The 24,511-nt window shown below is 46.1% G+C and overlaps 1 long non-coding RNA gene across 1 annotated transcript in view; it reads left to right on the forward strand.

Moving 5' to 3' along the window:
* The first annotated feature begins 279 nt into the window (after positions 1-279).
* Positions 280-24,511, forward strand: part of LOC147102465 (uncharacterized) — an 85,179-nt gene continuing 60,947 nt past the window's right edge. The window contains exon 1 of the long non-coding RNA XR_015073266.1: positions 280-445. This is a non-coding gene — a long non-coding RNA (uncharacterized LOC147102465). The remainder of the gene's footprint in view (positions 446-24,511) is intronic.

Genomic DNA, 24,511 nt, shown 5'->3' on the forward strand with positions numbered 1-24,511 from the left:
TGTAAAGTGAGCCAGCACCTACACGGTTAATAGGTGCTATTGACATTATAGCAAAACATCACAATAAGAAATGCAATGAACAACAAGGACCTGTCAAACATCGATTCTGGTTAAAACTAACACTGTAGTTTCCTTTTCAATAAGATTATGATTTAAAATGGCGAATCATTGAGCAGTGCGTGGGTGTATTTTTCATCTTATCACACGATCTTGCAGACCGTGGAAATATTTACGTCAGAAGATGGTTTGGCTGTTTATGCTAAATGCCAACATCTAGAGCATCCACAGAACCTCAAAACTGTTGTTTTTCAACTGTGCCACAAGGAACAAGCTGAATTACTCTGATAGAGAGAAATGAAGGAAATAAGATCTGATTGAAATATGGGATGTAATCAAGAAGTGCTGTGTGATGGAACAGATTCCCTGCAGAGCAAACTACTGAAAGGTAAGAATTCAGTTTATGGATGACAAATTGTTTGTGTGGCCTTTTAAAGGATAATAATGTTTGGAGTGCATTACCTCTAACATGGAGCAGACATTCTAAATGTGCACAATGCTGGAAAAGCAATATCCTGGAATATTGACAGCTGGGTGCTTTGCGTGTAAGGAATTAGCATTTTGTTTTTAAGGGACATGAGTTAGATGACTGGTTTTATTTTGGGAATGATGTTGAACATGTTGAAGTACCGACAAACATTGGCACAGAGAGATGGGATAGGGATTTGAAGAAGAAGACTTGCATTTATATAGCGCCTTTCATGACTGCTTGACATCCCAAAGTGCTTTACAGCCAATGAAGTACTTTTTGAAGTGTAGTCACTGTCGTAATGTAAGAAATCTGCCATTCCCCCCCCTCTATTATGCCCTCCAAGCCCACTCAACAATTCTATCATGGGAGGTGTCACGAAATACCTCCACACGCGAAGGAAAGGAGCAGAGAAAGATCCACTCCAGGCTGCCAGTCCTGGTGACCTGTTTCAGAGCAGCGCAGGAGAAGGCTGGTCACGCATAAGGTCAGCCTCAGGCGGTCGGTGCATGATGCAGGAAAGGAAAGGCAACATAAATATCACCAGTGATAAAACACAGTCAGAATTCTGGAAATGTGAATGTGACTGCCGCAGCAATTAGCAGCAGCATAGAAGATAGGAGCAGGAGTAGGTCAATGATTCAATGAGATCATGGCTGATCATCCAAACTCAGTACCCTGTCCCTGCTTTCTCCCCATAGCCCTTGATCCCTTTAGCCTTAAGAAATATATCCAACTCCTTCTTGAATATATTTAATGAATTGGCCTCCACTGCCTTCTGTGGTAGAGAATTCCACAGGTTCACCACTCTCTGGGTGAAGAAATTCCTCCTCATCTCTGTCCTAAATGGCTTACCCCTTATCCTTAGACTGTGACCCCTGGTTCTGGATTCAGCCTATTTTCTTTCAATAGGCGATCTATTTTATAGTAAAATATTTAACCCTTTCTGGTCCAGAGTGACAAAGCACTGCTTTAGCCAGCAACAGAAATAAAAGCATTTCTCATATAAAGCACTCATTTGGATTCCTGAGTTGTGTAAAACTTCACATTCATTTAGGCTGATGTCGCCATTTTTGAACGTGATGCAGCAAGGGGTTATTTCTAGTTAATCCTGCACACTACCTCATCCGATACATACAGTAAGTTTCAGGAATTGTTTCAGCAGCTAATTGTGTGCGGTACTGATGAGGATAGAATGATTGATCTGCTTGACGGTGAGAACTGGGAGACGTTGCCTTAATATCAATCCTACAATTAGACACAGACTGATGGGTCACGCAGTCAGAAACATTAGAGTCTGTAAGGCAGTAATGAGTTGCTGAAAGTGAAGTTGTTTAAAACCAGAACAGATGAAGTTATTCGTTTTCTTTAGGATTTGATGCTGGATTATTAGGACCCTAAAAATAACATTGTGTAAAGTAACACTAGAGGCCCAACTTTATTAACTTTACAGCACATGCTACAGTGACTAGTTAATAGTGGAAACCGTTGGGAAAAGGGAACATTTTAGCTGCTTTAGTAGAGTTTGGATTCAGAATAGGAAAACTAATGTTCAGATTATTGCTATAACACACTAATCAATGTTTGCTATTTCCTGGCTGGGAGGGAGCAATAGGGGGAAAATGGCAGGTGCAACTCCCAATCCCATCGCTCCGCGCCACGGTGCAGTGGTATTCCAACATGCTCATCATCCTTCACAAAATAAAACCAGCCATCTAATTCGTGTCCCTTCAAAACAAAATGCGAAATACCCACTATTAGTAATGTTGATGTCAGGGGTTACAACAACAACAACTTGCATTTATATAGCGCCTTTAACGTAGTAAAATGTCCTAAGGTGCTGCACAGGAGTATTTTAAGACAAAAAAATTTGACACCGATCCACATAAGGATAAATTAGGGCAGGTGACCAAAAGCTCAGTCAAAGAGGTAGGTTTTAAGGAGCGTCTTAAAGGAGGAAAGAGAGGTAGAGAGGCGGAGAGGTTTAGGGAGGGAATTCCAGAGCTTAGGGCCTCGGCAACAGAAGGCACGGCCACCAATGGTGGAGCGATTATAATCAGGGATGCTCAAGAGGGCAGAATTAGAGGAGCGCAGATATCTCGGGGCGGGGGGGGGGGCAGGGGAGGGGGGGGCTGAAGGAGATTACAGAGATAGGGAGGGGGCGAGGCCATGGAGGGATTTGAAAACAAGGATAAGAATTTTGAAATCGAGGCGCTGCTTAACCGGGAGCCAATGTAGGTCAGCGAGCACAGGGGTCCTTAATGCCTCTAATGTAGTAAAACGTCCCAAGGTGCTTCACAGGAACGTTATCAAACAAATTTTGACCCGAGCCACATAGGGAGATATTAGGACAGGTGACCCAAAGTTTCTTCAAAGAGTTGGGTTTTAAGGAGCATCTTAAAGGAAGAGTGAGAGGTGGAGAGGTGGAGAGGGGAGGGTATTCCAGAGTTTAGGGCCCAGGCAGCTGAAGCACGGCCGCCAATGGTGGAGCGATTAAAATCGGGGATGCGCAAGAGGCCAGAGTGGGCTTATGTTCCAGAAAATGCCTGGAAACTCAAGCCTCAAGGATTTTACAGCAGCTCAGAATCCAGGGAGTTGCTTTTCTAGTTCCCTTTAGCTGGAAGTGTCAGGCCCAGTTCGTACCACCGTTATCGAATGGAGGATAATGCAGCAAAAACTGTACGCAATTGTAGATACTTTAAACAGATTATTCCAAGAACGATGTCAATCAGTATTTTTACTTTTAAGAATATTTCTGCTTTATGAATTCAGCGTCGAAACTTAAGAAATGGCATTTCGATTATATTGATAAAACCTGAGGATAGCATTTGAATATTGCAAAGGATATTCAATAACAACAGGGTTAATATATAAGCACCTTGTGAACTACTGTACCTCCGATCTGTGCTGTTTGTGGTTGAACAATGTCTTCTTTCAGATAAATCTGTCACATTGGCTGGACACTGTTATATTATAAGCCCTGAAACTGCAATGCTGGACATTTCAAGGCTGTACCCACCTTCGGAATGGGCAAACTTGTATTGGTAGCGGGGAGGGCTGGCCTTGCGAAAACGTTGTGAGCTAGCCACGCCCCCTAATTGTAATAGGCTCCCAATGCATGGAAAATGGGTGCTGGGAATTAAGCCCAGCAATCAGCAATACAGTAGGAAAGGTTGGTAAAGAAACTAAGGAAAGATGGCCACCTCCACATCAAGATGGCTAAATTCAGGAGAGGAAATGCAACTAAATATGTCTGTTTCCACCAAAACATAGGAACATAGGAATACATAGGAATGGGAGAAGGCCATTCAGCCCCTACAGCCAGTTCCGTCATTCAATTCGATCATGGTTGACCTGTATCTTAACTCCATCTACCCGCCTTGGTTCCTTAATACCCTTGCCTAACAAAAATCTGTCAATCTCAGTTTTGAAATTTTCAATTGACCCCCAGCCTCAGCAGCTTTTTGGGGGGGAGAGTTCCAGATTTCCACTAACCTGTGTGTGAAGAAGTGCCTCCTGGCATCATCCCTGAACAGCCTAGCTCTAATTTTAAGGTTATGCCCCCCCCTTGTTCTGGACTCCGCCCACCAGAGGAAATAGTTTCACTCTATCTACACGAGCGCATCTTTTACTCAACTAAAGCACTTCAATTAGATCAGCCCTTAATCTTCTATACTCAAAGCAACGAACTCGCAGAGTGGAGATGTAGATATGAGAATGCAACAACTGCTGACTAGGCCGCTGCCTCACTAACGCGCCCCTTTTATTTGGACGCCAGGGGAAACAGAGGCTGAGCGCGTCAAAGCAACGTGAAGTTTGGTGTGGGATCTCATTAACATAAACCCCTCCTTCACGAGTAGGCCGGCTCAAACCAGAACCACAGCCTCCCTTTGTCCTACCTTTCTTTCCTGAAGCAATCCACGTTCACCAATGACATGGTTCCCCTTCCACTAACAGAAGCTAACGATTTTTGGATCAACATTCTCTCGATTGAGAGCTTTTTGACGAAAACATTTTGTGCCCGTATTCAGAGGTTGCAATTGTTCATATTGTTGAGGTGTCTCCTAAAGCTGTTTTCTGCCCATCCTACACATTCCTTGGAAGCGTGCAAGTGCATATTTACTTTTTATGCTGATTAGGAAATACTAGCAGATACATGTTTTATTCACAATTTTTAAACCACTGTCTGGATGTCTGACCTTGAAAGCTTGGCCTTTTAGAAGAAAAAGGACCTCAACAATTATAGATGTTGTGTGTCCAATCTGACCATTGGAGACAAGGGGCAATTATATTCCTTTCTTGTTCTTCTTTATAAGCCGGGCGGCTAATTTTACGAGTTTCAACTGTCGACAAGGAGCCTTGCTGTAGGCTGCACAGAGTATAAGAACATAGGAGGAGGAGTAGGCCATTAAGCCCCTCGAGCCTGTTCCGCCATTCAATGAGATCCAGATGGCTGATGGCTGACCTGTGACCTAACTCCATGTACCCGCCTTTGCCCCATATCCCTTAATACCTTTGATTAACAGAAATCTATCAATCTCAGATTAAAAATTAATAATTGACCCAGCATCAACCATTGTTTGCAGAAGAGAGTTCCAAACTCCTACCACCCTTTGTGTGTAGAAGTGTTTCCTAACTTCACCCCTGAAAGGTCTGGCTCTAATTTTTAGGCTATGTTCCCTAGTCCTTGATTCCCCAACCAGCAGAAATAGTTTCTCTATCTACCCCATCAGTTTCCCTTACTACCTTGAAAACTTCGATCAATCACCCCTTAATCTTCTAAATTCCAGGGAATACAACCCTAGTTTGTGTAATCTCTCCTCATAATTTAACCCTTGGAGTCCAGGTATCATTCTAGTAAATTTACGCTGCACTCCTTCCAAGGCCAATATATCTTCCCTAAGGTGTGGTGCCCAGAACTGCTCACAGTACTCCAGGTGTGGTCTAACCAGGGCTTTGTATAGCTGTAGCATGACTTCTAACCCCTTGTATCCTAGTCCTCTAGATATAAAGGCCAGCAATCCATTAGCCTTTTTAATTATTTGTTGTACCTGTCCATGACATTGTTGTACCTGTCCATCCAATGCACTTTATTATGGTTATGTTTATGTTAATGTATTACAAGCCAAATGTATGTTGAATGTTTAAATGTCTTAATCTAAATGTACACTCTCGGGAGCCGCAAGCCTACATTTCGTTGTACTGCACTTGTGCACTAACAATGACAATAAAAGTTGATTTGATTTGATTTGATTAATGATCTATGTACATGGACCCCTAAGCCTCTTTGAACATCCACTGCTTCTAGCTTTTCACCATTTAGAAATTATTCTGATCTATCTTTTTTAGGTCTAAAGTGGATGACCTCACACTTGCCTATATGGAAATCCATTTGCCACAGTTTTGCCCATTCACTTAATCTATTAGTATCGCTTTGTAATTTTATGCTTCCTTCTGCACTGTTTACAATGCCGCCTATCTTTGTGACATCGGGTCACTTGGATATGTGGCTCTCTATCCCGTCATCTAAGTCGTTAATAAATATAGTGAATAGTTGAGGCCCCAACACAGATCCTCGTGCGACACCACTAGTCACATCCTGCCAATTTGAGTACCTGCCCATTATCCCTACACTCTGTCTCCTGCTGTTCAGCCAATCTCCTAACCACGCCAATAATTTGACCTCAATTCCATGAGCTTCAAATTTAGCTAACAATCTCTAATGAGGGACTTTATCGAATGCCTTCTGGAAGTCCATAGACATTCATTCCCCTGTCCACTACTTTAGTCACCTCTTAAAAAAATTCAATCAGGTTCGTCAGGTATGATCTATCTTTCACAAATCCATGCTGGCTCTCTCTGATCAGCGGAAAATTTTCAAGGTGTTCAGTCACTCTATCCTTAATTATAGACTCTAGTAATTTCCCGACAACAGATGTTAGGCTAACTAGTCTATAATTCCCTGGTTTCCCTCTCTCACCTTTCTTAAACAGCGGAGTGACATGTGCACGAAGTCATGGGCTTGCTGCCCTTGATTAGTTCAAAAATAGCGGGCCATGTGCCCACAACTTCCTGATTTAATACCTCTGGTGGGCAAGACTCCTGCCAAAAGTGTGGACTCAGAAAATTACCTCAGTGTCAAGTCATTACTTGAATAATAGATTCTCTACAAAACTCACTGTAGGATCCGATGTTTAGGATGCAGCAGATACCTTCTCGGGTTCAGTAGTGTCAAGTAAAAATAAGCAGATCTCATGTCCCTTATGTTTCGGAGTTGACTCATACTGCCCAATATGTAATTATGATAGTATAACTGAGGAGATGTAACAATGCGCCCCTTTGACAGATGAACTGGATACTGTTAACTCCCACGTGCACTTTTCCGATTTTCGATAGGTGGAACTCATGAACACTCTGGTGAGACAAAGTCCATAACAAATCAAGAAGCTGGTTTCAGAATACCCGTGACTGAACAAAAGTAGCAACTCCAGACTTTTTAAACTTATAAGTGCTTCCCGTAACAGCATAAAACAATAAAACATGCTATACTATTCCCAGTAGCTGATGGAACATTCACATTTTGCTTTATTTCCTTTTGGGTCAGCTTCTAGCTGGAAAACTCAAACCTGCTGTATCTTATGTCCCATCTCAGGCCAAGACCTGCCTTCTCTCAGTCTTTGTTAGTCCTGCTGACCCTGAATATGGGGTTTTTCACTCTTTGTCCTGACCCCAAAATGTGGAATGTTACTGGAGTACCCTGACAACGACCCCGAACTGAGTCATCTCACCATTTTTTTTATTCGTTCCTGGGATGTGGGCGTCGCTTGCAAGGCCAGCATTTATTGCCCATCCCAAATTGCCCTTGAGAAGGTAGTGGTGAACCGCTGCAGTCCATAGGGTGAAGGTACTCCCACAGTGCTGTTAGGTAGGGAGTTCCAGGATTTTGACCCAGCGACAATGAAGGAACAGCGATATATTTCCAAGTCAGGATGGTGTGTGACTTGGAGGGGAACTTGGAGGTGGTGGTATTCCCATGCACCTGCTGCCCTTGTCCTTCTAGGTGGTAGAGGCCGCGGGTTTGGGAGGTGCTGCCGAAGAAGCCTTGGCGAGTTGCTGCAGTGCATCTTGTAGATGGTACACACTGCAGCCACAGTGCACCGGTGGTGGAAGGAGTGAATGTTTAAGATGGTGGATGGGATGTCAATCAAGCGGGGCTGCTTTGTCCTGCATGTTTTTGAGCCTCTTGAGTGTTGTTGGAGCTGCACTCATCCAGGCAAGTGGAGAGTATTCCATCACACTCCTGACTTGTGCTTTGTAGAGGGTGGAAAGGCTTTGGGGAGTCAGGAGGTGAGACACTCGCCACAGGATACCCAGCCTCTGACCTCCTCTTGTAGCCACAGTTTTTATGTGGCTGGTCCAGTTAAGTTTCTGGTCAACGGTGACCCCCCAGGATGTTGATGTTGGAGGATTCAGCGATGGTAATGCCGTTGAATGTTAAGAGGTGGTGGTTAGATGCTCTCTTGTTGGAGATAGTCATTGCTTGGCACTTGTGTGGCACGAATATTACCTGCTGATGTAATAAAACTCACTACGCACTTGGTTTGAGTATAAAGCAAGGCTTTAATCAACTTGTTTCAGAACATGGAGGTCTAGTTGTACTTCACTAGCTCCTTGTCTTACAAAATGTCCCTGGCTAGCTGGAGCCAACGCCCGAGTATTTATACTCCTTGGAAAGCGCCACCAGCTGGCCATCCAGTGTTATTTTATAGGTAGTTTCTCGATGATGAGATTTATGACACCTGCCACTTATCAGCCCAAGCCTGAATGTCGTCCAGGTCTTGCTGCATGCGGGCATAGACTGCTTCATTATCTGAGGAGTTGCAAATAGAACTGAACAGTGTACAATCATCAGCGAACATCCCCACTTCTGATCTTATGTTGGAGGGAAGGTCATTGATGAAGCAGCTGAAGATGGTTGGGCCTAGGACATTGCCCTGAGCAACTCCTGCAGCTATGTTCTGGGGCTGAGATGATTGGCCTCCAAAAACCACAACCATCTTCCTCAGTGCTAGATATGACTCCAGCCAGTGGAGAGTTTTTCCCGATTCCCATTGACTTGAATTTTACTAGGGCTCCTTGATGTCACACTCGGTCAAATGCTGCCTTGATGTCAATGGCAGTCACTCTCACCTCACCTCTGGAATTCAGCTCTTTTGTCCATGTTTGGACCAAGGCTGTAATGAGGTCTGGAGCCGAGTGGTCCTGGCGGAACCCAAACTGAGCATCGGTGAGCAGGTTATTGGTGAGTAAGTGCCGCTTGCTAGCACTGTCAACAACACCTTCCATCACTTTGCTGATGATTGAGAATAGACTGATGGGGCGGTAATTGGCCAGATTGGATTTGTTCTGCTTTTTGTGGACAGGACCTATCTGGGCAGTTTTCCACATTGTCGGGTAGATGCCACACCTGAATAGGTGTGAATGATTACAGAAATAACCAAACTAACTTTCATTGTCTGAAGCACACTTGTTCAGATACCCTGTCGGAACTCTAAGCTACCTCTACTGTCCTGTAAATGTAACCCCCGAGAACTAAGTTTAACTCAATAGCATCATTTTTAATAAAAACAGAAAATGCTGGAGATACTCAGCAGGTCAGGCAACATCTGTGAAGAGAGAAACAGAGTTAACGTTTCAGGTCGATGACCTTTCGTCAGAACTGGAAAAAAGCAGGAAGTGGTACAGGTTTTTAAGGAAGTGCAGGGGCTGGGAAAGGGGGGAGGGGGTGAAAGAACAAAAGGGAAGGCCTGTGATAGGATAGAAGGCGGGAGAGATTAAGAGACATTAAGAGATATTCAAGGAAAAAGGAGGTGGTAATGGGACAGGTTAAGAGACAAAGGATGGCTCTAGATGAAGTGTGAATTGCGCTGGCAGAATGAAAGACAGCTGCCACGTGGGAGAGAAGAAAAAAAGACACAGACAAAAAGAGTGGATAAAAAATATATATGATAGGGGCCGAGGTTATGATCTGAAATTGTTGAACTCTATGTTGAGTCCAGAAGGCTGTAAAGTGCCTAATCGAAAGATGAGGTGCTGTTCCTCAAGTTTCCGCTGAGCTTCCTTTGAACAATGCAAGAGGCCGAGTACAGTGAGGTCTGAGTGGGAGTGGTGCGAAGAATTAAAGTGACAAGCGACCGGAAGCTCGAGGTCCCCCTTACAGACTGAACGGAGGTGTTCCGCAAAGTGGTCACCCAATCTGCATTTGGTCTCCCCAATGTAGAGGAGACCGCATCGTGAGCAGCGAATACAGTAAACTAGATTGCAAGCAGTACAAGTAAATCGCTGTTTCACCTGGAAGGGGTGTTTGGGGCCCTGGACAGTGGGAAGGGGGGAGGTATAAGGGCATGTGTTGCATCTCCTGTGCTTGCACAGGAAGGTGCCGGGCGAAGGGGAAGGGGTGTTGGGGGTGATGGAGGAGTGGACCAAGGTGTCATGGAGGGACCGGTCCCTTCGGAATGCTGAAAGGGCAGGTGAGGGGAAGATGTGCTTGGTGGTGGGATCACGCTGGAGTTGGCGGAAATGGCGGAGGATGATCTGTTGAATGTGGAGGCTGGTGGGGTGAAAGGTGAGGACAAGGGGAACTCTATTATGGTTCTGGGAGGGAGGGGCAGGGGTGAGGGCAGAAGTGCGGGAGAACGGACACGGTCGAGGGCCGTGTCAACCACAGTAGAGGGGAATCCTCAGTTGAGGAAAAAGGAAGACATGTCGGAAGCACTGGTATGGAAGGTGGCATCGTCAGAGTAGATGCGGTGGAGACGGAGAAACTGGGAGTCCTTACAGGAAAATGGAATAGAGTCCTTACAGGAAGCGGGGTGGGAGGAAGTGTAGTCCAGGCAGCTGTGGGAGTCAGTGGGCTTGTAGTGAATGTTTGTCAATAACCTATCCCCAGAGATGGAGACGGAGATGTCGAGGAAGGGAAGAGTCGGAGATGGACTATGTGAAGGTGAGGGAAGGGTGGAAATTGGAAGCAAAGTGAATGAAATTATCTAGTTCAGGGCGAGAGCAGGAAACAGCACCGATACAGTCATCAATGTACTGGAAAAAGAGGTGAGGGAGGGGACCTGAGTAGGACTGGAACAAAGAGTGTTCCACATATCCCACAAAAAGGCAGGCATAGCTAGGACCCATACGGGTTCCCATAGCAACACCTTTGATTTGGAGAAAGTGAGTGGAGTCACATTGAGAAGTTGTTCAATGTGAGAACAAGTTCAGCCAGGCGGAGGAGGGTGGTGGTGGATGGGGACTGGTCGGGCCTCTATTCAAGGAAGAAGTGGAGCGCCCTCAGGCCATCCTGGTGGAGGATGGAGGTGTAGATGGATTGTACGTCCATAATGAAAAGGAGGCGATTGGGGCCGGGAAACTGTTAGTGGCGGAGGGGGTGGGAAGAGGCTGGACAAGGGGAGAAAAAATAGAGTCAAGATAGGAAGAGATAAGTTCCGTGGGGCAAGAACAGGCTGAAATGATGGGTCTGCCAGGGCAGTCCTGTTTGTGGATCTTGGGAAGGAGGTAGAAGCAGGCTGTGCAGGGTTGGGAAACTATGTGGTTGGCGGCTGTGGGAGGAAGATCTCCAGAGGAGATGAGGTCAGTGACAGTCTTGGAAACAATGGCTTGATGTTCGGTAGTGGGGTCATTGTCCATAGAAACATAGAAACATAGAAGATAGGAGCAGGAGTAGGCCATTTGCCCCTCGAGCCTGCTCCGCTATTCAATGAGATCATGGCTGATCACCCAAATTCAGTACCCTGTTCCTGCCTTCTCTCCATATCCCTTGATCCCTTTAGCCTTAAGAAATATATCCAACTCCTTCTTGAATATATTTAATGAATTGGCCTCTACTGCCTTCTTTGGCAGAGAATTCCACAGGTTCACCACTCTGAGTGAAGAAATGCCTCCTCATCTCTGTCCTAAATGGCTTACCCCTTATCCTTAGACTGTGACCCCTGGTTCTGGACTCCCCGACCATCAGGAACATCCTTCCAGCATCTAGTCTGTCTAGTCCTGTTAGAGTTTTATAAGTTTCGATGAGATCCCCCCTCATTCTTCTAAACTCCAGCGAGTACAAGCCCAATCGACCCAATCTCTCCTCATACGTCATTCCTGCCATCCCAGGTATCAGCCTGGTGAATCTTCGCTGCACTCCTTCCATGACAAGAACAGGTGGAGGTAGGAGGGTGTGTCCGAGAGTTGGCGTTCAGCTTCCGCTAGGTAGAGGTCAGTTCGCCAAACAACAACAGCACCACCCTTGTCAGCAGGTTTAATGACAATGTTGGGGTTGGATCTGAGAGAATGGAGTGCTGCAAGTTCAGAGGGAGGTAGGTTGGAGTGAGTGAGGGGAGCAGATAAATTGAGACGGCCGATGTCACGCCGGCAGTTTGCAATGAAAAGGTCTAGAGAGGTTAAGAGGCCAGAGGGAGTGGTCCAGGTAGAACAAGAATCCTGAAAGTGGGAGAAAGGGTCAGCCGTGCGGGGGGAAGACTCCTGGCCAAAGAAGTGGGCATGGAGACGAAGGCGGCGAAAAAAGGCCTCAGCGTCGTGCCAAGATCGAAATACATTGAGGTGGGGGCGTAAGGGAATGAAGCTCAGGCCTTTGCTAAGGACTGATCGTTCGGGGTCAGAGAGGGGAAGGTCAGAGGGGATAGTGAAAACGTGGCAGGGGGTGAGATTGGGAGAAGGGATGGGGTCATTTTTAATGTGTATTATGCCAAAGTTCCCTTGTGGCAGTATAATGAGAAATCCTGAAATGTGTACGATTGGGTTAGTTAATGAAATGAAAATTGACTTCAGCCTATCACCACTAATACTTTCATCCGAGAATCTGCCATAATGACAATTCCTAGAGATATTCAAGTAGGAGAAAGTTAAAATGACGGAACAGCTGCAATGAACTAGATGAGAAATGGTACCGAAGGATTACTGACATGGGCTCTAATCAAACATTGATTTGGTTCAAGATTCAGAATTTTCTAAACTAAACCGGCCACAAGTGACAATGTTTTCTGAGTCCTACTTACAAATATGGCAGACTTGTAATCATCAAGGCAAATGTCATTTTTGTGGCTCCCAGTCAATGGTGGATAGAAAAGCCAACACAAGACGACATACAACACTTCCCTGTCACACTGGAGCATCATGGGCACAGCCCAATGGTTGTCAGCTGTGGCTCAGTGGGTGGCACTCTTGCCTCTGAGTCAGAAGGTTGTGGGTTCAAGTCCCACTCCAGAGCCTTGAGCACAAAACTCTAGGCTGACACTCCAGTGCAGTACTGAGGGAGTGCTGCACTGTCGGAGGTGCCGTTTTTCAGATGAGATGTTAAACAGAGGCCCTGTAAAAGATCCCATGGCACTACAGGAAACTCTTTTTTATCCGGCACCGATGGGACCGACGTGGTGCCGGTTCATCAAAAATTCCGGATAACCGAGAGCTATAGTAAAAGATACGGAGAGCTGAGAGCTCCGTATAAAGCAACAAACCCTGTTGCTTAGCAACAGGTGCAGAACAATGGCCACAAGTTCCAAACGTCTCTGTAGCTTAGCAACAGCTGCAGCCACACCCAATTGCACAGCAACAGATCGAGGAAGGCAAGTAATATGAAGTAAAACTTACCTGAACCTACTCCTGAATTTTGCCGGTTAACCGAGATTTCCGGTTATTTAGGTGCCGGTAAATCGAGAGTTTCCTGTATTTCAAAGAATTATCCCCGGTGTCCTGGCCAATATTTATCCCCCCAGTCAACATCTCTAAAACAGATTATCTGGTCATTATCACATTGCTGTGTGCAAATTGACTGCTGCATTTCCTACATTAGCAGGAAATTCAGGTTTGCTTGGTTTTCCATCCTGGTTTCACACTCATCCCTAACGGTACTTGACTAGACTCATTCTATGACACCTTGGAGGAGAACTTGCTGAAAGCATGCTGTGGCAAGGTTCATGTAACAGAGAGGATGTGCATTAAGAGGCTATTGACTATGGAAAATATTTTACTCACGCCTTGATCACAAAGACCACAAGCCACATCCCGCCAGTGCTGCTGTGGTAATGACCTGAATATTTTCATCAAGTGTAATTTCCCCCGCTGCATGTTCTAGTTTTCCCATGAAAGTTCATGCATATACCTGCTCTTTAACCACCTTTCTCAATTTTTAGACTCTTTAAAAAAAAAAATATCGCTTATGCCAGGCAGAATATTACTTGCAGTGCTCAGAAACTGGGTAAACGAAAAGCAAGAAACTGCAGGTGCTGCAGTCCTTCCAGTTGTATTTTATATTCACCAATTGTGCTGCATTTCCACAGCGCATTGTTTCTCGATTAACGAGGGCCCATTAACAATGCAGGTCATACTGAGAGTATGCTGTAAGAAGTCACACAACACCAGGTTATAGTCCAACAGCTTTATTTGAAATCACAAGCTTTCGGAGCGCTGCTCCTTCTTCAGGTGAAGTGGAGAAATGCATAAAAACACAGCTTATATAGTCAGAGAATCATGTCAGATGTTTACAGGTAACCTTTCCAACTGCCATTTATCACACCTCGGCAGAGAGATAATCACAGCAGTCAAAGGTGTGAATGGTGTCCAAACAGGTCAGTCAGGGAAACATTACATCAAAGAACAATGAGGTGGGGTCACAAGGGGTCAAGTATTGCAGATGCTGGGGTCTGTATGAAAAACAAAAAAACAGACAAAAAACATTTTTTTTGGCTGGAAATCACAGCAGGTCCGGCCGCATCTGTGTAGAGAGAACAAGCCAATGTCGACTCGAGTCTGGATGACCCTGCATCAGGTGGGGTTACATGTAGCGTGACATGAACCCAAGATCTCGGTTGAGGCCGTCCTCATGAGTGCGGAACTTGGCTATCAGTTTCTGCTCGACGATTTTGCGTTGTCGTGTGTCTCGAAGGCCACCTTGGAGAATGCTTACCCGAAGATCGGAGGCTGAATGTCCTTGACTGCTGAAGTGTTCCCCGACTGGGAGGGAACACTCCTGCCTGGTGATTGTTGCGCGGTGTCCGTTCATCCGTTGTCGCAGTGTCTGCATGGTCTCGCCGATGTACCATGCTCCGGGGCATCCTTTCCTGCAATGTATGAGGTAGACAACGTTGGCCGAGTCACATGAGTATGTACCATGTACCTGGTGGGTGGTGTCCTCACGTGTGATGATGGTATCTGTGTTGATGATCTGGCATGTCTTGCAGAGGTTGCTGTGGCAGGGTTGTGTGGTGTCGTGGTCGCTGTTCTCCTGAAAGCTGGGTAATTTGCTGCGAACGATGGTCTGTTTGAGGTTAGGCGGCTGTTTGAAAGCGAGTAGTGGAGGCGTGGGGATGGCCTTAGCGAGGTGTTCGTCGTCATCGATGACATGTTGAAGGCTGCGAAGAACATGGCGTAGTTTCTCCGCTCCGGGGAAGTACTGGACGACGAAAGGTACTCTGTTGGTTGTGTCCCGTGTTTGTCTTCTGAGGAGGTCTATGCGATTTTTCGCTGTGGCCCGTCGGAACTGTCGATCGACGAGTCGAGCGTCATATCCTGTTCTTACAAGGGCGTCTTTCAGTGTCTGTAGGTGTCCATCGCGTTCCTCCTCGTCTGAGCAGATCCTGTGTATTCGCAGGGCTTGTCCATAGGGGATGGCTTCTTTAACGTGGTTAGGGTGGAAGCTGGAGAAGTGAAGCATCGTGAGGTTGTCCGTGGGCTTGCGGTAGAGTGAAGTGCTGAGGTGTCCGTCTTTGATGGAGATTCGTGTGTCCAGGAATGAGACTGATTCTGAGGAGTAGTCCATGGTGAGTTTGATGGTGGGATGGAACTTGTTGATGTTATCGTTCCTGGACACACGAATCCACCTGAGAGAGCAGGCGCGGCCTCGGTTTAATGTCTCATCAGAAGGACAGCACTCCCTCAGCACTGCACTGGAGTGTCAGTCCAGATTTTGTGCTGAAGGCCCTGGAGTGGGACTTGAACCCACAACCTTCTGACTCAAAGGCGAGTGTGATACCCACTGAGCCACAGCTAACAGATAATGAGATTTAAGATAGAAAAGTCTGCAGGACCTGATGGTTTCCATCCCAGGGTATTAAAAATAGGCGAGGGAATTGCAGGTGCATCAGTCATCATTTTCCAAAGCTCTCTAGATTCAGGAATTGTGCCCTTGGGTTGAGAAATTGCAAATATCACTCCAATATTTAAAAAGGGAGGGTGGGAGAAACCAGGTAACTACAGACCTGTCAGTTTAACATCATTTGTGAGGAAGCTCCGAGAATCTGTCATCAGACACAGCGGGGGGAATTTTTCCAGCCCTGGGGAGGCGGGACTGGGGGCGGAAAAATGACAGAAACTGGGAGCGGGTACCGACCCCGCTCCCAACCCGCCTCCATGCCATCTTCCCAGGAGGCGGGTCCCCAACTCGCACAGGGACCCGTCTCCTCGAGGCAGGAAGGGGATTAGAGCCAATTAATTACTTGTTAACAGGTAGTTAACAGGAAGTTTTGAGGCTTTTCCTCATGTTACGCCTGCAATTGCGGGCTTGCCGACAGCTGCGAACGTCGTCAGGGTCAGCGAGGCGAGCAGTGGGTCTGCGGGGGAGAGAGGGGTCAAAAGGTCCGCTGTAGAGGTGAGTGATGGGTGCAAGTGTGGAGAGGTAAGTATGAGAGGTGAATGTAAAGTGTTGGAAAAAGTTTCCTTACCTTTGCTTCTTCCTGCAGGCTTCAACCTTTGAGGATCCGGAGGCGCCTCATCTCAACGGCAGAGATGACAGAATGGTTGCTGCATTCCCAGATGCAGCAGCCATCTGTTTTCTGCTGAGGAGAGAGGTCTTGGTGAGCCTTCTGTGCAAGGGCTCACCTTAGAACAGAGAGTGTCAGTGTTTGACAGCTTCTCAAAGCTGTCAAACACTGACAATTCATCTGTCAAAAAATGTTCGACAGATGAAGCGTCATACGCTGACGTCCTCTATCACCAGCTTTCCCTTAATTGGCCGGTTAAGCCCGCAGGCGGGCTTAACAAGGTCAATCAAGGGAAAAGAGCGTGGGTTGGTCAGACATCATTGGGGGTGGGACTGAAACCCGAAAACCAGCAGTCCCACCCCCAACGTGTCCCCATTGAGAAAATCCAGCTTAGAGTGACTGAGCACTTGGACGAGTATCAGCTGATCAAAGAGATTTCTGAAGTCTAGTTTCAATTTTTGAGGAGGACACTAGCATGGTGGATAGGGGAGTGTCGACATTGTCTATATGGACGTCCAGAAGGCATTCGATAAGCTTCCGCACAAAAAATTATTAGAAAAATAGAGAGTGCACAGAATTGGAGGCAACCTTGTGACATAGGTCAGTAATTGGTTGGGAGGTAGGAGATGGAAAGTAGGGATAAAGGGCTCATTTTCTGATTGGCAACAACAACTTGTATTTATATAGCGCCTTTAACGTAGTAAAACGTCCCAAGGCGCTTCACAGGAATATTTTAAGACAAAAAATTTGACACCGAGCCACATAAGGAGAAATTAGGGCAGGTGACCAAAAGCTTGGTCAAAGAGGTAGGTTTTAAGGAGCGTCTTAAAGAAGGAAAGAGAGGTAGTGAGGCGGAGAGGTTTAGGCAGGGAATTCCAGAGCTTAGGGCCGAGGCAACAGAAGGCACGACCACCAAAGGTTGAGCGATTATAATCAGGGATGCTCAAGATTTCGCAGGATGTAACAAGTGGTGTTCCCAGGGATCTGTATCTATTTGGGGCCTCAGCTTTTCCCCATATGCATTAATGATTTGCATGAAGGGATAGAGAGTTGTATATCTAGGTTTGCAGATGACACTATGTTAGGAGGCATTTTAAGTTGTGTGGATGGGAACAGGAAGTTGCAAAGAGATATGGGCAGACTAAGGGAGTGGGAAAAAGTTATGGCAGATGGAGTTCAATGTGGAGAAGTGTGAAGTCATCCATTTTGGATCCAAGAACGATGATTTGAATATTTTCGTAAGAGACTGTGGAGGACCAAGTCCTGTTCGCCCATCACCCCTGTGCTCGCTGACCTACATTGACTCCCGGTTAAGCAACACCTCGATTTCAAAATTCTCATCCTTGTTTTCAAATCCCTCCATGACCTCGCCCCTCCCTATCTCTGTAATCTCCTTCAGCCCCACAACCCCCCGAGATATCTGCACTCCTCTAATTCTGCCCTCTTGAGCATCCCTGATTATAATCACTCAACTGCTGGTGGCCGTGCCTTCTGTTGCCTAGGCCCTAAGCTCTGGGATTCCCTCCCTAAACCTCTCCGCCTCTCTTTCCTCCTTTAAGATGCTCCTTAAAACCTACCTCTTTGACCAAGCTTTTGGTCACCTGCCCTAATTTCCCCTTATGTGGCTCGGTGTCAAATTTTTTGTCTTTTAATACTCCTGTGACGCACCTTGGGATGTTTTACTACGTTAAAGGTGCTATATAAATGCAAGTTGTTGTTGACCAAAGGGATTTGGGCGTCCAGGTACACAGACCACTAAAAGCTAGTGCACGGGTACAAAGCAAAATCAAAGAGGCAAATGCAATGTTGGCCTTTATGTCAGGGGAGTTGCAATTCAGAAGTGAGGAAGTTATGCTTCAGTTGCACCAAGGCCCTGGTCAGACCCCATCTGGAGAACCGTGTTCAGTTTTAGGCACCGAATCACAGGAAAGATATATTGGACTTGAAAGGGGTTCAACGCCAATTTATCAGAATGATACCAGGGACTAAAGGATTAAATTATGAGAACCGCTTGCATAAACTCAGCTTCTGTTCCCTTCAATTCAGACGGCGGAGGGGTGTTCTAATCGCGGTCTTTAAAATGATACAGGGATTCGATAGGGTAGATACAGAGAAACTATTTCTTCTGGTGGGAAAATCTAGAAAAGGAGGGTATAATCGCAGAATCAGAGCTAGGCCATTTAGTAATGAAATCAGAAAACACTTTTTCTCAAAAAGGGTAGTGGAAATCTGGGTCTCCCTCTCCCAAAAGGCTGTGGATATTCAGACAATTGTAGCTTTCAAGACTGAGATAGTTTTTTTTATTAGACATGGGTATCAAGGAAAATGGAGCAAAGGTTGGTAAACAGAGTTGAGGTACAGATCAGTCATGATCTAATTGAATGGTGGAATGGACTCGAGGGGCTGAATGGTCTACTCCTGTTCCTATGGGAGCGTAGATCCACCACGAGTAGAGAGTGGGCACATAATGTACTCACTGATCAATCATCGGTCACAGTGCCACCGTATTACCACAGCTCAAATAACCCATTCATTCTATAACCAGTTACTGATTTGAAGCTATAAAAGATTTTCTTTTAAATCGAAAATTAGATGGGTGGTGTGAAGGAAAGTATGTACATTCTGCATTTTGAAAGCTGACAGTCTTTCTCCAAGGGTAATGATTACACAATGATAACCACAGGGAAGCTCTCTAACAATGTACATAACCGAACTTGGACAACCTCAAGTCTAGAAATGCCCCTGCAATAGTACAACCTCTTTACCCTGCCCCAACTCCTAAAGGTATCCTTCTGTGGACATACTGCACAAGTACACCACCCAGCAGTGTTGAGAAGGAAGAGTCTGAAAGTACAAAAATGCCCCTCTTTATCAGGAACAAAAGTACTGAACCAGGAAAGCCCATCAAGCCCATTACCTCCACAGCCCATGTAACAATCAGCCCTATCATAGACTTTGCCTAATCCCGTCTCGATCTTGTGAGGGAGCCTGGTAAACCTCTGCAAGCTTCTGCTGCTGTTGACAAGAAAACAAGTTAGCACAGAGTGGTTTTAAAAAGAAATCAATTGCTCGAGTTAATGGACCATTAGTGGTCACATCCACCTCATCTGACACAAACAGAGTTGTTATACAGCACCTCGGGGGAAAAATTCTGTATCGCCCCATTTGAGGCGCCGTTATCGGCCATGCGCAAAGTTTAGTGCCTGGCGCTAATTATCGCCTCCGACAGCAAACTTGGCTTTTATCGCCCCTGAAGGTGATTGGAGCGCTAAATCAGGCGCTTCACACCTGTCTTAAGGCGCAATGGCCGAGGAGCGGGGCGCTACCTCAGAGTGCTGGCGAAGCAAGGAAGGGCAAATCAAAATAAACCTGCAAAGTGCTGCTCAGTACTCAAAACTCCTTCACACAGCGTTGAATCTCTCCAGAAGTCTCTCTCTCTCTCTCTCTCAGAATGCGTGGTGCAAAAATGTCACCGACAAATAAAGGCAGGAAGCGGTCACCTTTAAATAGTGCTCCCCTAGTCACTTTCTGACAGCATAACGCTCCCCTCAACCTGTCGTTGCTAGCGGCAGGCGGTAAGGCAGGGGGCGCCACTCAATATCCGGCCCGGGGTGCTAACAGGGCGTTGCGCACTCGACTGACGTCACAACCTGCCAGCACAGGAGATCGTGGCGGCAGTGTTTAGCACCGCCGCAAAATGTCTAGTTAATTTCACGAGTGGCACAAACATTGCCGCGCCCGGCCTCTAGTTGCTTTGCGCCCCAATTGGCGCCCTCTTAAGGCGCTAAGGGGAGGCGCAATCAACTGAATTTTTCCCCACTCATCTTTCGATTAGGCACTTTACAGCCTCCTGGACTCAACATAAAGTTCAACAATTTCAGATCATAACCTCGGCCCCTATCATATATATATTTTTCATCCCCACATTTTGTTTGTGCCTTCTGCTCTTCTCTCCCATGTGGCAGCTGTCTTTCATTCTGCCAGCGCATTTCACACTTCATCGAGAGCCATCCTTTGTTTCTTAACCTGTCCCATTGCCACCTCCTCTCGCCTTGAATATCTCTCAATGTCTCTCAATCTCTCCTGCCTTCCAGCCTATCACAGACCTTCCCTTTTGTTCTTTCATCCCCTCCCCCATTTCTCAGCCTCTACACTTGCTTAAAAATCTGTTCCATTTCCTGCTTTTTCCCAGTTCTGACGAAAGGTCATCGACCTGAAACGTTAACTCTGTTTCTCTCTTCACAGATGCTGCCTGACCTGCTGAGTATCTCCAGCGTTTTCTGTTTTTATTTCAGATTTCCAGCATCTGCAGTATTTTCTTTTTGTCATTCAGCTCGTCGGTTCTGCCAGCTCTCATCCTACCTAATCTTTACCAATCCTTTTTTTTAAACATTGTAATCATTTGTCTTCTCAACTTCTGCTACGTTTAAGCTGCTTTTCCAATGACGTTTGTCGATGTAGTATTTCATCCTTAGTTTCTCCTTTTCTCCGTTGCCCTCTGACTGAAGAGTGGCTAGTTACAGGGAACTGGAGGATATGAGCTGGAATGGAACATCTCCTTCCTGTAGCAGCAGGTAGTTTGCTGCAGAGAAACATTCATCCAGTGCCTGCAGCTTGCCCTATCATTTAGATCCATGGCTCCACCGACTGTTGGTAGCCCTCCCTCTATCTCGAGAACCAGCTCTGTATCCTTCTGCTCCCTTGAATTCTGTCCATTTTGAGTTTTTTTTTTTCAGATCTCCAAGACCAGCTCACATTTCTCCCCCTCTACTTCCAATGTCTTCCCTTATCTCTCCCTTCTTAAAAATGGTGACTTTAAAAGGATTAATTAATGGCCCGGATTTTGCGGTCAGCGCCGAAGGAACGGCGCTTGCCGTTCACCTCACTGACGGCTGCCCACCAAGTTTAGGCCAGCTTTAGAGCAGAGACTTCCTGTCACCGGGTGTCTGTTCCAGCATGGCGCCCTCTACAGGGGATCTGTGGCATCTGTGAGCAGGTCAAGAAACAGCAGTGCTCTTCGACCAATCAGATTGAAGAATCCTCATTGAGCCATGAAGAGTCCAAACCAGGAAGTATAAAGCAGGAAATATAAATTAGATTTAAATCATGTACAGAAAGTGAAATAAAGATTAGGAAAGACAGATGGGATTAAGGGAGAGAGATAAAAGAGACAGACGGAAAAAGTTAAAAAAATTACTGTAATTTTTTTTAAATCCCCAATATTAATTTTCTTCTGAGGGAATAAGACTCCACACTTGTAAAAATAAATTTTTCAGTGCCAGAGAGGTTGTTCAGCAGTAATTATCACTTATCACGCCATTAAAAACTCACTTACTGCTGACTGCACCAGCCCTAACCTTTTCAGCCGTCTTTAGTGGGGAAGTAGTGGGCAAGTACAGCAAGTTCATGCTGTTGCAGTCATTTCAGTGCTGAGTCTATCGGCGAGGGCTGTAACACCGCACCCTGTGGAGGAGCAGGGTAACTCTTACAGCAACTTCTGAATTTCCACGTTTAACTGTGCATGTGTGGACCCCAGAAGTTGGTGTCCGATTTACCCCATAATAACGGTGAGCGCTGATAGCCTCACCATTATTATTACTGCAAAATCCAGGCCAATGCTTTTGTAGTAATAATATAGAGAAACTTCATACAGGTCTGTTTCTTATGAATATTGCACAGTCTGACTTCAACTCAAAAGATGAGAACTATTCGGGCTTATTAAATCTTATTAATCTTATTCAATAGCTTTTCATTACCAAGCGTATACAGGTAGTGCTGGGTGGAGTTACAGAGCTGTCCTGGTAATTCCTATTCAGATGTGTAAATGCTGCCCACTAGTGGGGAAACTAAGTCACAGCCAATTACCTGGTATTTATTTGATTTGGTGAAGTTTGGAAATCTCGTACTGAATGTTGCTGACAGACACTGCTTAAATATATTTGTGATGGCAACATACTCTGCTGCATTGGATCAAATCTTTGAGATTTTGGAGGAAAGTATTGGTAAGCTATGTTATGACATATGAATGAAGCAGGATGACCATCGACACTCTCCTCGTGGACACTGCTGGCTGCACAGTGCTGCTCAGAACAAAATCCAACTCGATTTGCAGTTTGTCTTGTAGAAGTCTACAAGGGTTTGTTTCAAATTCAGTCATTGCCTCTAAAACATCCTTATGGTATTCTTTTCTCTTTAGACAGTGGGGGAAAAATTTGGTTGATTAGCACCTCCCTTTAGGGGCGCAAAGCAACTAGCACCCGAGTGCGGCAATGTTTGCGCCGCTCGCAAAATTGACCAGACATTTTGCGGCGGCGTTAAACACTACCGCCACGATCTCATGCGCCCGCAGATCGTGACGTCAGTTGAGCGTGCACCGCCCCTGGACCGGACATTGCAAGTTTGCAGACAACACAAAGCTGGGTGGGCGTGTGTGCTGTGAGGAGGATGCCGAGAAACTCCAGTATGATTTGGACAGGTTGGGTGATTGGGCAGAAGCATGGCAGATGCAATATAACGTGGATAAATGCGAGGTTATCCACTTTGGTGGCAAAAACAGGAAGGCAGATTATTATCTGAATGGCAATAGATTGGAAGAAGGGGAAGTGCAACGAGACCTGGGTGTCCTTGTGCACCAGTCGCTGAAGGTAAGCATGCAGGTGCAGCAGGCAGTTAAGAAGGCAAATGGTATGTTGGCCTTCGTAGCGAGAGGGTTTGAGTACAGGAACAAGGATGTCTTGCTGCAGTTGTACAGGGCCTTGGTGAGACCACACCTTGAGTATTGTGTGCAGTTTTGGTCGCCTTATCTGAGGAAGGATGTTCTTGCCGTGGAGGGAGTGCAGCGAAGATTCACCAGGCTGATACCTGGGATGGCAGGAATGACGTATGAGGAGAGATTGGGTCGATTGGGCTTATACTCGCTGGAGTTTAGAAGAATGAGAGGGGATCTCATTGAAACTTATAAAATTCTAACAGGACTAGGCAGACTAGATGCAGGAAGGATGTTCCAGATGGCCGGGTAGTCCAGAACCAGGGGTCACAGTCTAAGGATAAGGGGTAAGCCATTTAGGACAGAGATGAGGAGGAATTTCTTCACCCAGAGAGTGGTGAACCTGTGGAATTCTCTACCACAGAAAGCAGTTGAGGCCAATTAATTAAATATATTCAAGAAGGAGTTAAGATATATTTGTTAAGGCTAAAGGGATCAAGGGATATGGAGAGAAGGCAGGGACAGGGTACTGAATTTGGATGATCAGCCATGATCTCATTGAATGGCGGAGCAGGCTCGAGGGGCCGAATGGCCTACTCCTGCTCCTATCTTCCATGTTTCTATGTTTGAGTCGCGCCCCCTGCCTTAACGCCTGCCGCTAGGAACAACAGGTAGAGGGGAACGTTTTCAAGTCGGGAAGGGGCTGGGGGAACGCTATTTAAAGACGGGCGCTTCCTGCCTTTTCTTGTCGGCAAAATGTTTGGTTTTTAATGCTGTCCTAAGGAGTTTTGGCCCTCAGCACCACTTTTGAGGTTCCTAAGCGCCGAACGCTTTCCCTGGGCCTATCCATTAGTGCTTCCAACACAATTGCTTTTGAGGTCTCTCCAGGCCGAGATTCAAGGCTGCAATGAGCATGGTGTGGCTGGCCAGCAAGATGGCCCCTCCCCTTCAAGAACTGGACGGCGCCAGTCTGTCTGGCTTCCATAGTAACTGGCATCGCCTGAGCTTCGGTAGCGTTCTGAGGTAGCGCCTCGCTCCCTGCCGTTGGCGCCTTGAGAGAGGTGTGTAGCACTTGATTTAGCGCTCAAATCACCTCCACTAAAGATGGCGATAGAGGCGAACTTTGCAGTCGGAGGCAATAATTAGCGCCGAGCGCTAAACTTTGCGCCCGGCCGATGTTAGCGCCCCAAAATGGGCGATACCCAATTTCTCCCCCAGTAACTTTTCAAGGTTTGTGCTAAAATGACAACTGTAAAGTATGGAGGGTGGTTTGCACGCTGGATTTTAAACCTGATTGAGGTTTCTGTGCTGCGCATTGCCTGACCTCCGTTTGTACAGCCAGAAGTTCCATTTTATTGAGATATAAGTCAAAGGTTTCCCACAGGTAAATGCTGATCATTAGCTGGCCCCCAAGCAGTAATGTGCAATAAAAGCAACACCAACCTGCACTTACATAGCACCTCTCAATGTAGTAAAATGCCCCAATGTACTTCACAAATGAGATTAGTA

The sequence above is a fragment of the Somniosus microcephalus genome, chromosome 22, assembly GCF_052327205.1.
Source record: "Somniosus microcephalus isolate GS21.2 chromosome 22, FLI_Smic_1.0, whole genome shotgun sequence".
NCBI lineage: Eukaryota > Metazoa > Chordata > Chondrichthyes > Squaliformes > Somniosidae > Somniosus > Somniosus microcephalus.